Source organism: Belonocnema kinseyi, chromosome 3 (assembly GCF_010883055.1).
Source record: "Belonocnema kinseyi isolate 2016_QV_RU_SX_M_011 chromosome 3, B_treatae_v1, whole genome shotgun sequence".
Classification (NCBI taxonomy): Eukaryota; Metazoa; Arthropoda; class Insecta; order Hymenoptera; family Cynipidae; genus Belonocnema; species Belonocnema kinseyi.
The window spans coordinates 108,351,503-108,366,790 of NC_046659.1; positions in this window are offsets into that span (position 1 = coordinate 108,351,503).

Consider the following 15,288-nt stretch of genomic DNA (forward strand, 5'->3'; position numbering starts at 1 on the left):
GAGGGAGCTCTTCTTAATATTTTGACACCAAAATCATGTCGATACACCTTACCGACTGCGAGTAAAGCCACCCACGCTTTAACTTGACAGACTGTACGTACATACTGTACGGATAATAAAAGAATATACTTATTTTTTATTTTATTTATATTCTTCTAATGAATGTTCTAATAAAATATGTTCCTTCTTTTGTTTCTCATAAACTAGATATTTCGAATTTCGCGCTCGTTTGACTTCTCTGGATATATAAGAGCCGGTTATATTACTTTGAGAGCGGTAAGAATTCTCTGAGAATTTATGAGAATCTCAGAATTTACTTTAATTAATAGAAAATTTAATTTCTTCGTTAACTTTTCATTTGAAAATTCAACTCTTTTTTCAAAGTAGATCTTTTTGATTTTAAGGTTTACCTGTTTTAGCAGAAATTAAATCTTTTTTTTGGTAAAAATGCAACTGTTTGGTTAGAAATTAAGCTATTATATTATTTTCTTGAAAACTTAACTATTTCGTAGAAAATTTAATTTTTTTCAAATTTATATTTTGGTGTTCAAAAATGAACTGAAATATTTTGTGGGTGAAAGTTCCATTTATAAAAAAAATTGTTTTTTATTACAAATTCATCTGTTTTAGTACAAAATTGATCTTTTTTGAATAAAAATGCCACTAAATATTTGGTTGAGAATTTAACTATTTTGTTAAAAATGCATCCCTATTGGTTGAAAAAACTCGTCTTTTTTATTGAGATTTTAATTTTTTCGTAGAAACTTATTTCTTTTTTACTGAGTTAAAATAAATACATTTCTAAGTTAAAATAAATAAATAAATTTCATATTTTTTGACAAAAATTCAACTATTTGCTAGAGAATTCAACAATTTTGTTAAAAAGTCATCCTTTTTGGTTAGAAATTCGTCTTTATGAAAGAAAATTCCATTTTTTTGGTAGAAAATTTGTTCTTCTTTAAAAATTCATAGTTTGATCGTGAAAACTCGACTAAATCTTTTTCAACATAAAATTCAACTTTTTTTAAATTTATCTTTATGATTTAAAACTTCATCAGTTATAGAAAAAATTTTATTTTTGTATGACAATGCAACTTTATGATTAAAAATCGTTCTATTTTGCTTAATAATTCAACTAATTTGTTTTAAACATTTGGTTGAATCGCTTTTTTAAGAAATCACTTTTTTGGTTGAAGATTTATATTTTAAATTGAAAAGTTATCTCGTTGGTTAAAAGTTTAATTATCTTGTTATAAATTAATCTTTTAGGATTTATATTTTTTAGTTAAAAATTCGCGTTTTTTTTTGTAAAAAAAATAATTTTTTAGTTTAAAATGTTCTTTTTTTAGGGGTAAAAATGCTTCAGTTTCGTTGTAAATTAATTTTTTGTTGAACAGTCATATTTTTTGGGTGAAATTTGAATATTTCAATGAAAATTTGTCTTCTGATTTGAAGGTTCAATAATTTAGATAAACTTTTATTTATTTTTTGAGTGAAAAATCTTTATTTGTTGGAAATTCGTCTTTTTGGTTTTAAAATTCTTGTGTTGTATAAATTGCATTCTTTTTTCGATTAAAATATAATCTATGACACTTTTTCTTTGGCAATTTGTCTTTTTAGGTTGAATATTCAATTATTATGTTAAAAATTCAATTATTTTGTTAAAAATTCCAGTATTTTGTTAAAAAGTTATCTTTTAAAGTAGAAAATTTTTGTTTGAGATAAATTCATACAATTGAAAATTTTTGATTTGTGTATGAAACACTGTTTTATTCCGCTTATAAAATATTCCATGGTAAAAATATCATTAGATTAAAATGCTGGTATTCGAATATTAATGATTTGAAATGAAAAATTAGTCAAAGAAAAATCAAAGAATTTTGAAAATGTCACGCGTCTACAAAGTTTTCCGGGAGTGGGGTCTTCTTATTTTACTTCGTGGTATTTATTAAGTAATGTGAGGCAATTGAATTTTAAGGTTTGAGTTTCAGTCTAACAGTATTAAATAATTAATGAGCTTTTGTTTTGCATATTTTAAATTCCTGAATATGTCTGAGCTATAAAATAATTTATAATAAACCGCTGATATAACCTGAAGAATAAAAATATTGTTGAAAATCATAAATTCTTAAATTCTCTTAAATTCTTTTAAATTCTCCTAAATTCTGTCATATTCTCGGTTAATTTACCTCAACTTAAATTCTCGGGAATTTAAAAACTCTAATAGCGTTGTAACTCTAGTTGAAGATTATGAATATCTAGTGTTTTTTCCTTCGTATAGGGGCGCCACGAGCGGACAACGTTGACCGAAAAAAAAATCCTTTTACCTGCATACAAGGAATCAAATATTTTGTCCCGTTAGGATAGACGACATATTTTAGCAATTTTTTTTTTTTTATTCATTTATTAACAATCAAAGTTCTTGACCATTTTTTTTTTTATCAAAAATGGATGACTCGCGAACGGTTCATCGAAATTCGATGATTGAGTTATGACAATTTTTGTTAAGAAGTATACTTTATGGTAACAAATTGATCAATACTAAGCACATTTTTTGTTGTTTAAATAATCGCTTGTTTTAGACAATTGAAAATTAATTAAACTTCTTCGGACGTGAAAGAATTCTTCCTTGTTCGAATATATTCTACAATCTCTTTCGAAAATCTTGGTGAAAAAAAAAACAATTTGTATTTTGCAGTAGTTCAAAAGTTATTGATTTTCTCACGACCGCGCTCTGAATTTAATCGCTGGTCGAGCACATTCGGACGCACGCTGCTATTATAATGAGTACAATACGACACGAATTTTCAACTAAAATGATAAATGTTCATGAAAAAATAAAATTTTAATCAAGTGTTTCAATTTTCTACCAGATATAGTTAATTTTTTAATCAAAACGATGAATTTTTAACCAAGAAGATTAATTTTCTAATAAAAAGATGAATTTTTAACAAAATAGATCCATTATCATAAAATAATCGATTTTCAACCAAAAGTTAAATAGTTAAGTTTTCAGTCAAAATAATTAATTTAAGAAAATAATAATATTACCAAATCACTTTTCCACAAAAGATATGAATTTGCAACAAAAAGAAGAAAGCTACTTAAAAAATAAATGATTTTTTTTAATAATGTGGATCAACTGTTAGCCAAGAAATAGGGGAATAATTAAAGAATTAATTATTTTCAATAAAATTATTGTGGGTGTCACATTGAGTGCAATATGAAACGAATTTTCAACGAAAATGATAAATGTTCATGAAAAAATGAATTTTTAATCAATTGTTTCAATTTTCTACCAGGTATAGTTAATTTTTTAATCAAAACGATGATTTTTCAACCAAGAACATTAATTTTGTACTAAAAAATATGAATTCTCAATGAAATAGATCCATTATCAACTAAAAACAAATCGATTTTTAACCGAAAGTTCATTGGTTAAGTTTTCAGTTAAAAAGATAAATTTAAAATGTAATAATTATATAAAAATAGTTCACTTTTCCACAAAATAGATGAATTTTCAATTAAAAGGATGAAGCATCAATTTAAAAAAATGAATTTTTTCATAATATGGATCGACTTTAAGTCAAGAAATAGGGGAACATTTGGGTAATAAATTATTTTCAATAAAATTATTGTGGGTATCATATTAACTACAACAGGAAACGAATTTCAAACTAAAAGGATAAGTGTTAATAAAAAATGCATTTTTAATCAAGCAGTTCAACTTTCTACCAGGTATAGTTATATTTTGCTCAAAAAGATTAATTTTCAACCAAAGAAATTAATCTTCAACCAAAAAGATTGTTTTTCAAAAGAGTGGTTAAGTATTCAATCAAATAGTTGAAAATTCAATCAAATCCTATGAATTTCCAAACAAAAATTAAATATTTACAGTATAATTGAAAAGATTAAATTTGAAAAAAATTACTTTCAACCAAAAAATTAGTTTTTCCAACCAAAAATGAATTTTTAACTGAACTAATGAAGCTTGAAGACAAAAACTGAATTTTTATTAAAATAGTTTAATCTTCAACAAAGTATAGTGAAATTTTCAACCAAGAAGATTAATTTTATAAAAAAAGTGTTTTTTTTTAACAAATCGGTCCAAACATTTAACCTAGTCGTTGAATTTTTAAGAAAAAAGATAAATGCAACCTTTTCTGGTTTAAATTAAAATTTTTCATTATTTTAAATACCGACCACTACATTTGTTATTGAAAATTCACCTTTTTTAGTTAAAAATTTCACTATACTTTGTTAAAGATTAAACTATCCCGCCCGTACATGCTCGACCAGCCCTGGAGGTCGGAGCGCGGTTCCAAAAATTTGAATAACTGTTGAACTACTACAAAATTCAAACTTTTTTTCACCAAAATTTTCGGAAGAGATTGTAGAACCTACTGGAATGTGGAATAATTCTTTCTCAGGCGGAAAAGTTCAATTAATTTTAAATTCTTTTAAAGAAACGATTATTTAAAGAATAAAGAAATGTTTTTTACTACCGAACAATTTTTTAGCATGAAGTATACTTCGCAACAAAAATTTTCATAACTCAATTATTAAATTTCGAGGAACTGTTCGCGAGTTATCCATTTTTGAAAAAAAATTGTCAAGAACTCTTGATTGTTAATAAATTTAAAAAAAATTCACTAATATTTCAGGGGGATTATTTCGATATAAAAACGAATCTAAAACTGTATCAATTGACTGTAAATTGAACTATCGATTTTAAATTGTCACGCTTGAGAATTTGGAACCAATAACAACAAGTAAAACACATCGCTTCCACTAAAATATCGCAGTGGGCACAACGTTTGGCGACGTCTTTGCCACATCGTTACGACATATTTACGACAACTTTACGACATCCTGTGTCCATGTCTTTAAGGTGTCTTTACGACATCGGAAATAAGTCGTATGATCTGACGATGTCTTTACGATATCGCAAAGACACCGAAACGACATGGACATAGGATGTCGTAAAGATGTCGTAAAGATGTCGTAACGTTGTCGTAAAGGCGTCGCCAAAATTTGTGCCCACTGAGTATCTATCTATATTGACAAGGAAAAACAGTTGCAATGATTAGGAATAGCATTGTTGATCCGACGAACTGAGTTTCAAATTTTGATAATCCTAAGGTACATCACATACGAGTCTATTTTATATTATCATGTATCAATCTAATTGTTCTAAATGTCAACTTTTTTTCACGTTTTCGGAAAATATTTATTTTTCTTCAAGCAGTCGAAGCGAAAAGTGTTATATTCAACCAGCCCTTTGGCAGTCTAAAATAAAAATGACGGAAATGTTGACCGCGACCGAGGACGGCGCTGGTTGTACTTTTAGACCTTTGATTATTCAAATGCATGGGGAAAGTGTCACAAATGTAAAATTTTGTGATTTTCTAATTATCAAAATGGATTTTTTCGAATTTTTTTGTTGTTTAATAATTAATTGACACATATTTCTTTGAGAAAGTGCAAGTTTACACTTTTTCAAATTAATATTTATAAAACAATATAACATATGCAATTAAACTGATTTTTTAAACGAAAATATTGGTAACATGAACTTTGAATAATATTAGTAAAATAATGTATTAAAAATGTTATTAAGAAATTTGAAAATAGTTAGAATTCCTTACAATTGTTTTTAAAGGAATCTTTGTGTACACTTTGAAAATAATTGACAAAAAAGTGTTGTACTATATGAAAAATGTTTATGTTTAGCGAGATATACAGAGTAAAAACGTTATCAATATTTTTTGTTCACTTTAAAAATAATCGAAAAAAAATTGTTGCACTATAAGAGTGCAAGGAGGGTAATGAGTAAAATATGCAATTAAACTGTTTTTTTAAACGCAAATTATTATTCTTAACATGAATGATCAATAATTTAAATAAAATAATGTATTAAATTTGTTATCAACAAGTTTTAAAATATTCTAAATTCATTTCATTTGTGATTAAAGATCGCAATATTTTTTCTTTATGTTAAAAATATTGACAACAAGTGTTGCCTTAAAAGAAAAATTTAAAGTTCAGCGAGATATATAGAGCAAAAATGTCATCGAAAATACGCAATTAAACATACTGTCATGCAAATTATTAGTAACATGAATTCTCAATTCATAGTAATTAAATAATTAATTAAAGTTATAAAAAATTATCAAAACATTTTAATTCGTTAAAATTGCTTTTAAAGATCGCAATCTTTTTGGTTCACTTTGAGAATAATTAATAAATAAGTGTTACACTATACAAAAGTTAAAATTTAAACAAGAGACAATGAGTTAAATATAAAATTAAAATTCCTTTTAAACCCAAATTATTGGTAACATACATTTTCAATAATATTAATAAAACAGTTACAGTTTATTAAAGTTGCCATCAGAAAATTAAAAAACAGTATTGTTTTTAAAGGCATGGTTAACAAATACATTTTTTTATTCTGCAACTTTATCAATAGTTATTTATTCCATAAATCCTATTCTTTATAAATACAAAGCATTAAAAATATTAGACATATTTGTAACAATAGATATTTTTTATAACATAATTAATTTTTATAAATCTTTCATAACAAAAATTATTTTCTAGCTTTCAAAATAAATATAAATTTTTTATTTTGGTATAGATGATATAGTTTGATTAACTGTATGCCCAAAATTTTATTAGTAAGCAATCCTTCTCATTTTAACCAGATTTAGTTCACCTAAAGCCTTTTATTGATTTTAAAGAAAAATATTTTTTTTAGCAGGGAGAACATTCGAAAAAAGTAAATTAAAAAGAAACATATTTTTTTCTAAATCATATTTTTAGTGGAAATTAGATTTATTACCACTGAAACAAGAACTCATATGAGACTTTCTTATTTCTTAAATAAAAACGATTTTAACTATTTTGTAAAAATGGCTCATCAATTTTCGATAATGGTTTAGACTTTTTGAAAATGCAATACACTCAAATATTTCAAATCCTTCGAGAGCCCATTCAATTTCTAGAATCCGTTAAAAAGTACTTTGTCATCGTTAAACTTAACCTGAAATATTGAAATTTTTTAAAGATCCTAAAAATGCCAAGGATTTCGAAAAAATACTTTAAAATAAGGAGTGGAATCAGAACGCGGATATTTCTGAAATGTGCAGTAGTTATCCCTGTGTATTTTTAGGTTATGTAACATCATGCGTCAATTTGAAAATACACAGGAATTGAATATTTATTTCTTTGGTTGAAAATTTTACTATTTTGTAAAAAATTATTTACTTCGTTCCTTGAAAATTAATTTTCTTAACAAAAAATTTTACTATTTCATTTTTGGTTAAAAACTTATCTTTTTATGGTTAAAGATAAATTTATTTTTTTATTGTTGAAAATTTACAATTTTCTTGCTAGTTAGTTTTATTGTTTGTTTCAAGATTGATCGTTTTCATTTGAAAACTACAAATATTTAGTTAAAATTGCATGTATTTATTGACCTTAAATAATTTTTTGCAGAAAAATAATATTCTTCGTTGAAAATTAATCTTTTTGTTTGATAGTTTAAAGATTTGGTTCAATTTTTTTAAATTGATGAATCTTCATGTTATTTAAAAATCCATTTCTTTATTGGAAAATATGACCATTTTGTAAAAAATTCGTTATTTTATAGTTCAAAATTATTTCTTTGACTAAAAATACAACTACTAGATTTTTTGTTTAAAATATGTTTTTTTTATTTTATCAACTATGTGCTTAAAAATGCATATATTAATGAAAAGTTCTTCTTTCTTGTTATAAAACTAATCTTCCTGGTTAAAAATATAAACGTTTGCTATGAAAGATTATTTTTTCAGTTGAAAATGTATCTTTTGGTTAAATATTTATTTCCTCAGTTTAAAATTTAATTATTTTGTTGAAAGTTAGTTTGTTTTTATTATAATTAATTTTCTTTACTCTGAGATTCAGGCCATTTGACGAATGGGTCACGTGGCCAGATTCCTAACTTACCGAGACCCTTTCGATTGGGGCGTGCTTCTAAATGTTAATAATAATGAAAAATGCACTATAAAAATTATATACAGAAAAAACTTTTTTCATAATTATAAAGGCCAGACACACCTTTCTTAGTGCTTTTTATTTAGTATCCCAAATTTTGCAACCTGATGTGGCTCTTCATTTAAAAATAGGTTAGGAAATAAGAAAGTATCGGTAAGGTAGGAATCTGGTCACGTGACCCACTCATTACATGGCCTTAAATGTCATGTTTACATTTTTGATTAAATTCATTATTTTTGAGTAAATAATTTATGTATGTTGTTGAAAATTTATTTATTTATTTATATACAAAATAATTTCTATTTGTAGTAAGTTATTCTTTTTGGTGAAAAATTAAACTTTTTGTTTAAAGACTCTTAATTTTAGTTGAAAATTAATTTATCCAGTATAAAATGTATGCGTTTGAATAAAAATTTATTTTTCTCTTGGTTGAAATTGAACTATCTCGTGGAAAACTCATTCCTTTGATGCTGAAAAGTTATCTTTATTAGTGGGAAATATAATTATTTAGTTGAAAACCTAGGTATTTTGTTGTCAATTCATATGATCTGGTTGAAAGATAAATACCCTTGGTTAAAAATATAACTATGTTGTTAAAAATGCATATTTTTATGATTTAAAGTTAATTTTTTCCCTATTTTCCCCTATTTTCTGTTTGTTAAAAATTTCTATTTTTCTCAAAAAATGCACGTACTCTGGAAATTCGTCGACTGGCAATTACCGGTAACCTCCACAAGGGAAGCTGTCTCGCGCGTCCTCGGAAACGGTCGTTGTTACTTTTGCGAAAACCCATCATCTTGTGCGACAAAAAATTGAAAAAATACTTCTTGGGTCCCTCGAGATGACCGTAATAAACATCTAATGACACATTTTTCCACTTTATGCAAGGTCGAAGGAGACCTACTTCCGTGAGGCTATCCTGGTCTTTAAAAGATAGAAAGGGATTGGAGTTGATAGAGCTTTTTAATAGGAATGGAAAGAGGGAGAAAAGAAAGATAAACAAAGTTTCTTCTGAATTAATAGAAACAATAAGAAAAGTTAGGAAATTTTCATAAAAAATTCCCAATCTCTTTTGAAGTCGTAACTTTCATTATTTTAAAAATTGCTGCGTTGTTTTGTTCTGCACTTCCAAAGTTATAAGAAAGTTTTAGGAATTTTTAAATACTTTTTCTATTATTATATATACAGAATTGTAAAAATATAAACAGTTTAAAAACTTGTTTTTAAAAGATTCCTAATCTACAGCGAAGTTGTAGTTTCAATAATTTTGTAAAGTTCTGAGTTCTGTTTATAATGGTCAGCGATCCTTGTGCGAAAAACTATATTCTTCTGCGAGAAAAAAATGAAAAAAGACATCTTGGCTCCTTTTACTTAGATATTTAATTTTCAAATAAAACAAATGAAATGCCTTAATTTTGACCTTTGGATATAGCAAGCTCTTGTAATAGGAAATCAGAAAAAATGTTTAAATTTGCCTTTCGGAAGATGCCTAAATTTATCTGAAACTGATTGTGAAACTCTTCTCTAGAACCTTCTCGTTTATGCGCTTAAAATAAAAAATGCGTTTTAATTTGGGACAGCGTTTCAAATCTCCAAGCGGGTTTCATCGAAAATAATCTTGAGGTTATCGAAGCACTCTGATTTTAATTATTTACAAAAACTAGACAGAAAGGTTTGTCCGATGTCTGAGAAACTTTCCTAAACGTGGTTTTTGCCGAACAATTTGACAGAAACTCGAACTACCAACTTGGTCTTATTCGAATTTTATGATACAGCAGTTATATTAATGTAGTAGTCGATTCTAAACATATTTTTCAGCATAAACATATTTTTAAATTTTTGAATAAAAAATATATATTTCCTTATTTTACGCAGCCTAAAGTTTCAAGCTGAACGTAAAATATGAACAATGCTTTCTTGTGAACAAAATATTAACTTTAGACTGTCTTTTTAGGAAGAAGATAGAACATTTATATTTACGTTAAAGATTTGGAGTAATAAATAATAAGATTATTTTTCATTATTATTTGTGAATTATATTTAAGAATTTTATTCATGTTTGAAGAAAAAACAATTGGGCAATCATAAAATTAGTATTCCTTCAACCCATTTCTAAATTTTTTTTCTTCTGAGGCTATCAAAGAGTTTCAGCAGTCTTTTTATCAAATTAAGAATGTATGATATGCAAGATACCAAAAATGTAAAAAAATTTCCTAATATGCTTTTTAAAAAATTACCAATCTCTACTGAATTTGAGATTATAAAAAAGTTAAAAAGTTATAAAAAAGTATCAATAATCTTCTTATTAATTTTGAATTGTATGATAAACAAGATTTTTTTAATATAAAAAATTTATCAACTTTTTTCCCGAAAAGTTCCTAATCTCTACTGAAGTTCGGAGTAATATACATATATATATATATTTTTTTTAATTTTAGATTATTTGATATATAAGATTCTAAAAAAGTGAAGAAACCATTAAATCGTTTTTGAACAATTTCCAAACCTTACGGAAGTTGCAAGTTAAAGATTTTTTTAAATTATCTCAATTTTTGTAAATGCTTCTTATAAAACTTTTTATAAACTAAAACTGTGCATATATCTCTAGAATATTTGCGCAAGCTGAAAAATATGTATTCCCTTTCGTCATTTTTAAAGACTTTTAGTACAAATTTCAGAAATTTAAATTTAATTAAAATTAAATTAAAAATCTTAATTGACATTCAATAATCAATTTAATGTATAGAATTCCTGCAAATTGAACTAAGAATCCAACCGCCAAGTTTTGACAACCTCCACAAAATGCTGCTATTGCAATTAAAAGAGAAATATTTTCTATTTTGAAAATGTCTTCGTGCAAAAATAAAAAAAGAGTTAAGGAAAATGAGAATACAACAAAACAAATTTTTCTTTTCTCTTATTTATTTTTGTCAGAAGATATTCTTAAATAAAAAGTTTTTTTTATTTGCAATAATCGAATTTTGTGGTGTTTTTCCAAATTTGATCGTTAGATTATTGGTTTTATTTTCAGGAATTCTATACATTCAATTTCAGTCATTATTTTATTATTTTTATATTCTTCACTCTTCAAGGCTTCATAAATGTAAAAAAATAGTGAATTTCATTATGAAAAAAATCTCTATAAAATTAGCGAGTTTCAAAATTTTTACAATTTTTGAGCTTAATTGTTGTAATTTTCGATAAAATTTAGTATACAATGAAATTATATAAATCTAAAAAATGTTTGCATACTGAAATGTACTTCTTGGTCTCTCCCAGCGTTCAATAATATTTATAAAATTCAAAACATTGGTCCACATAATCAAATTTCATTATGCAAATATAGATAGGAATTTGCATAATTTTGATAAGCTACTAACTTTAAGCTGACACACAAACCAAATCACTCATAGAACTAAAAAAAATTATAAATTGATTGCATCGGTAAGTTTTTGGTGGTAAAAATTAAAAAAATTTTAATAGTTTTAAGAAAAGTGTTTTTAATTTTGAATTAATTATGCAAGACTCAAGAGTCATTTCATTCCTAAAATTATTAAAAGTTTATAAATGTATTTTGTCTATAATTTTTCAACCTGATTATTTGTATTTATTAATCTACTTAAAATTAAACCATTTCGAATGTTTTAACCATGAAACATTTTTGTAAATCGAAAAATGACTGGGACATTTCTTCCTCTATTAAAACGGCCACCCTGAAATTATGTTTGTGTAGTGTTTAAGGTAACGAACAATCATCCGAATTCAAAAATAATGATAAATATTCCTGCTTATTGCAGGAATTCTTTTTTCATTAAAGAAATATTACTTTTTTGGATTCGGCGAGATTAAAATTGATTTTTAAAAAGTTAAAAAAAGTTGTTCTGTGAACCTTATTTAATTTAAGTTAATGCTTCAAAAAATCATTGTACTTTGTTTACACACAATTTTCATGTTCGATAATAGCAGTTAGAAAATCACGAAAATGGCAAAATTCATGAAAGTTATGAGTAAACAAAATTAGTTTTAAAAATATAAAATGATCATGTATTATTTTAATTTAACCTAAATATGTTTTAGGCAACAGATTTTTTAACATTAAAACAAATATTTAATCTAGCCGTATCCAAAAAATAAATTTTTCTTCAATGAAAAGATAATTTCTTTATTAGGAAGGAATTTTTTTCATATTAATTATAATTCATAAAAAAAATCAATATACATTTTTTCGAATAAAATTAAAAAAATTAAGTTTTTCACTCAATTAATGCAATGATCATAGAAACTTTCATTTCAACATGTCATTAATTATAGAAAATTTAATGCTAATATTATTAGTATGTATATTTATAAAAACTTAATAAAATAAAGTTTTTCAATCCAAGAATTTATTAATCATAGAAAATGTCTTGGACTACGAATGGTTAACATTTTGGCAATCACCCATATACTTACATAATTCTTTTTTATTATGTAAATAATAGAAAATAAATATATGCCAGCATAAAACAAAGTTATAAGGTGCAAAAAATGTTTAAAAATACCATTATTACATTTCTTGGATAATTAAAAAAAAATGTTATACTTTTTTAAAGCATAGTATTTAAGGAAATATAATTTAATACAATTTTTAAAAGTTTACTAAAAATGCATTTCATTTTATAAAAGAAAAATTAAAAAAAAAGAAAATTAAGAATTTGTCAAATAAAATAATTGAAAATGCAACGAGAAACCAAACAAATAATTTTCATCCGACCACCGTAAGACTTGCACTATACGTTTGTTTACAGATTTATTTTTTCTTCTGATTTCGAATTACTTCATATTTGAAAGAAAAGTAATGTATGAAGCACTTTTTCAAATAGGTAATATTTAAACTAGCGATCAATTTTTTCTACATATATTAAATTATTGGTAAGTAATTGTTATTTTTAATTAAAAACTGAGTTAAAATGGTTATAAAAGAATTAAATAAATCACAAACTGTGCGTTTTGCAGAGGTTTTTAAAAATCAGAAAATATTTATTTTTCACTAATGTTTTTAAAGCGTTTTCAACTTGAAAGTTCTTTAATTTTTATCAGCTTCAAATAGTTTTTTAACGGATTAAATTTTTAAAGAAAAAGTATTGAGCCCTTTGTAAAATAAGTGAAGTTCAATTATTTTTTACATATTTTAAATGGCTGTTTTAGGAAAGCTATTCCTTACGCAAATCTTAGTAAAAAATGTATGAAAAAAGAATTTAAGAAACTGAAAACTATGAGTTTTATGACAATTTTCGTATAAAAGAACATTATTTTTTTGTAGTTGCATTTTTGTAATAGCAACTTTATTTATTATTTATTACTTTTGGGTCGTTTTTAAGCGTTTTAAATATATAAAAACAAGAAGTCTTGAGTCCTTTGTTAAATAAGTGAAACCTAATTATATAAAAGAGTTGGATAAATTGAGAACTGCGCATTTTATGGAGATGTTTGTACAGCAGAAAATCTTTTCAGTTTATGACGACTATTAAAGAATTTTTGCGCTTTAATTTTTTTAATTGCTAATAACTTTTCGATATTTTATAACATTTTTGAATATATTTAAAAAAAAAGAATCAAGCATTTTTTTGAAATAAATAAAATTCAATTCTGAAATTTTTCCAATTAAAAAATAGTATATCAAAGTCTCTCGAAAATTTGCATGTATCATCAGGAAGATGTTTTCTTAAAAGAAACATTGAGTGAAACAACTTTTAGTTTGAAGATTTTTTAAAAGCAGTACCATGCGTTTATTCGGAAAATAGATAAGTTCTCAATTGGGACATTAAGTTATCTAAAATGCACAAATTTAATAAAATTAGTGAATTCAATTTTATTTTTAGTATACAAATATTTTGTATAGACGATGAATTTGAATATAAAACGTGTAAAAAATAAAATTGATTTCATGTTAAAATTGTTTCATGATGGGTACATTCAGGTTCTACTTGTTTGTTATTATAATAATTTTTTCACACTAAATCAAAGATTTAATTGTGATATTTTATTTAGAAAATATTGTTCTATTCATTAATATCCAAAATTCCAAAAATATATTTTGTGTCCTCCCAAATTTAATGAAAATTTTAAGAACACCTTGAAATTGGTTTGATGAAAGTTACTTTAACATTGAATAATACTTCATTTTCTATTTCAATGCCGTAACTTGCAAATACGATATGTTTGCAAATCATAGCTTATTTACAAGTTTCACAATTTTGCCATCTCATTCTTTCAATAATGTTAAGTACCTAACACAATCACGTTCCATTATTAAACTTTTCTAGTTGTCAAGCTTCCCATTTATATACTGCTTTTGGTTAATCTTAGAAACATATTTGTCTTCAAATAAAGGAAAAGTATTTTAAACACAATTGTTTTATTTAAGCAATAGTAGATTGCAAATAAAGAGAATAATTTTAAATTTAGAAAAAGCTTTCTTTAAAATAAAAAACCATTTTCTTGAATCAAAAGAAATTTATTTTTCTTAGAACCATTTCATAATTTTTTAATCATGTGAGTTCGAGTTATGTGACTCCTTTCGATAGTAGTTATTATTATATGTATCTCTAAAATATCTATGATTATTAAGCAGAATCTCTTGATCTGTTTGAGTAATATGAAAAAGTTTTAGTAAGAAATTATTATTTTTACGTTATATTATTTAATTCTATGAAGATAATTCAGTGAATTTTTATTTAAAATTTCAATATACTTATTGTTGTCAGGCCATGTTACTATTTTATATGTTTTCGAAATCTTAGTACAAATATTTTCGGTGATACGACTCATCGTTCTTTGAAACGTAAATAAGTGAGGTTAAATAGTATAATAAGTGTTTCTAGTTTTTCTGTTTTAAAGCCATGACTTGTAAAAACGATACATTGCAGTATGGCACAAATATGGGAGTGCTTAAACGTAACGAAAAAATCTGGCTATTCCTAAATAAATTATATATTATAATATATAACGTTATATAATGTATATTGTATTATATTGCATTATATAGTATATATTATATTATATAACATTATAGTATAATATATATTCAGTATCATATAATATATTACATTCCTTGCTAATGTAGGGAACATTGTAAGGAAAGGGGGTAAGGGTGTTTTTTTCACTACATACGAGGGTAGTTCAATAAGTCCTTAGAATGACAAACAGATGGCGCGCGAATCGCTCCAAATCATCTGTTTTCAGTCAGCACCACTCCCGACTAGATAT